The 2670-nt window shown below is 49.7% G+C and overlaps 1 pseudogene; it reads left to right on the top strand.

Moving 5' to 3' along the window:
• The first annotated feature begins 1218 nt into the window (after positions 1-1218).
• On the top strand, positions 1219-2338 carry LOC122151589 (annotated as a pseudogene).
• The last annotated feature ends 332 nt before the right edge of the window (positions 2339-2670 follow it).

The raw sequence follows: 2670 nt of genomic DNA, 5'->3' as shown, positions 1-2670 counted from the left end.
GAGGAATCCTAGAACTGAGTGGGTCGCAAGGAACTAATCTTGAAAGAAGAAAGAAGGAATTAGCCCCTTTTGAAGAGAAATGGCTGTCCCAAATCCCCCTTCTCCAGTTGGCCCTGGGAAGCCATGGTGAGAGGCATCAAGCAGAGGTGCTCCCTAGTTGGTTCTTGGGGGCAGGTGGTCTCAGGGATGTGAAGTCTTAGACTAATGGGGAGGCCTATTCACCAGGAGCAAGAGATTTGGTCTCTAACAGAAGTCAAAGTGAGGACACTGAGGTATGATGATGTGACTGCTCTTTGACACACGGAGAGACCATAAAGACACCCCTGCTTTCATACCTGGGGGACCTGGGCATGCTGATATAGTGAGTCATGCTCATATCCTCCCTGGGCATCTCAGGTAGTTGAGGGACCAGGTCAAAGTGGGCAGCCTAAGATAAGCAGAAGGTGGAATTTCAGGGCTTACCAGTAGTCAAGGTGAGGACCCTGAGGATTGAGGGAATCACTCTAATTGGAGTAATGTAGAATCCCTCCATTGCTATCAGCCTTGGGAAACCACAGGCATTTGCAGCCAGGTGAGGCAAATGTTACTGCTCCCTGAGAGGTCTCTGGAAACTGAGGGCCTTGGGATGAGCAGATAGGCCTTATCCAAGACAGGGAGGGCTTCCACATTGTTCCAGAGTCAGGATGAGGCCTCTGAGAGAGGACAGAGGCCCCCAAGGATCCCAGGACAGAAAAGTGCCACTTTCTTGTCATCACTGAGATAACCTCCAAGGAATGGTAGTTGAGCTACTTACTCCTTCATCTCCTCCAAGGGCTCCCAGGGCTCCAAGGGCTTTTAGGTGTCAAGTTCAGGGTAACAGAGAGGATTAGGCCCACGTTCTGCCAACTTTTGATCTGATGGCCCTAATAATGAACTGGGAAGCCTCCTCAACACCCCATTAGAGAGTGCTGCCACTGCCAGCCCCTGCTGGCAACTGCAAACTAAGCCTGACCCCAACTTCCTGCACAGGGTTCTTGGGACAGGCTGACTAGGAGATCAGGAGACTTCTATGCTCTTAGAATGGTACCCTCCAAGAATCCTGCTTAGCCAGCCATAGTTAGTCAAAGAGGCATCTCCCTGCTGAGGGACCCACCCCCTCTCAACCTGCCTTCTCCAGTGGGTGTCCTATTACCTGTCTTTCTCCCACACTCTGGTCTGCTCTCCTTGACCAGAGTCATCATGCCTCATGGTCAAAAGGATAATCGCCAGGCCTGTGAGAAATGTCGCCAGGCCTGAGGTGATGCCCACAGTTTTGAAGGTGCCCAGGACACTGCAGCAGAGCAGGAAGGGTCTCCCCACTCCTCTCCTTTTGGGAGTTTTCCCCAGAGCTCCCCTGTTGCTGGCTTTCTCCAGGAGCCTGAGAGAGTCCCATCCACCACCACTGATGCTGCCTGTGTGTCCTGCACAAGAGCTGCTGAAGATGCAGAGTGCCAGGAGGAGGGAAGACCAAGGTCCTCTGAGGCCTCACCCCCCACTGAGAAATCACAAAGAGATCCTTTCAGCAGGAATGTGTTCAGGTTGTTGGAGTTTCTGCTGGAGAAGTATAAAAACAAAGAGCCCATTGAAGGCAGAAATGATAAAAGATCACCATGAAAAAGTTCAAGGGGCAATTCCCTGAGATCCTGAGGAGAGCCTCTGAGCGCATTGAGGTGGTCTTTGGCCTTGACCTGAAGGAAATCTACTCCAAGAGTCAATACTATGACATTGTAAGCAAATGAGAACTTAGCAAGGAAGAGAGTGTGTATGGTGGCAGGGGGTGTCCCAGGAATGGCCTCTTGATGCCTCTTCTGGGCTTGATCTACATGAATGGCAACTGACCCACTGAGGAGGAGATCTGAGAATTCATAAATGTTTTGGATCTTTATAAAAATGGAAAAATGCACGTAATCATTGGGGATCCCAGGAAGTTCATCATCAAAGATTTGGTGCAGAAAAAGTACCTGGAGTACCAGCAGGTGCCCAACAGTGATCCTCCACGCTATGAATTCCTTTGGGGTCCCAGAGCCCACGCTGAAACCTCCCCCCAAAAAAAAAACTCACTGCCGCCAAGTCGGATCTGACTCATAGTGACCCCTTGTTTCTCCTTGGGTTTCCGAGGTAGTATCACTACAGAAGTAGATTGCCCTATCTTTCTTTCAGGGAGTGGCTGGTGGGTTTGAACCGCCAGCCTTCTGGTTAGCAGTTAAATGCCTCAGGTACTACACCATCAGAGCTCCACACTGAAACCAGCAAGAAGTTCCTGGGCTTTGTGGCCAAGTTCAGTGATACAGAGTCCCGTGCCTTTCAAAGCCTTGTATGAAGAAATTTGGAGAAGATAAGTATGAGAGAGCTGCAGTTGAGGTTGGTCCTAATGCCAGTGCCAGGTCCCATTTCAGAGCAAAGTCCAGTAGGTCCTCCCACCCCTACTGAAATCTGAGGCAGATTCTTCATTTTGTTTTTGAAGTGCTTTCAATGTTTTAGATAGTGGAGCAGAGTTAGGGGTAGTGAGAACACAGTATTTGTCTTCTTTGTGCTCTTGATCTACATGGCTAACTTTGAGATTTATCTTTTTTTTATCTGGAGGGTACTTTAGGGATCTCTGGGGGCATAGTGCCTAAGGCATTTGACTGCTAACCAGAAGGCTGGTGGTTC

The sequence above is a fragment of the Orycteropus afer genome, unplaced genomic scaffold (genome assembly GCF_000298275.1).
Source record: "Orycteropus afer afer isolate SDZICR_OR568_19922 unplaced genomic scaffold, OryAfe1.0 scaffold00583, whole genome shotgun sequence".
Classification (NCBI taxonomy): Eukaryota; Metazoa; Chordata; class Mammalia; order Tubulidentata; family Orycteropodidae; genus Orycteropus; species Orycteropus afer.
This window is presented reverse-complemented; position numbering and strand designations above follow the sequence as displayed.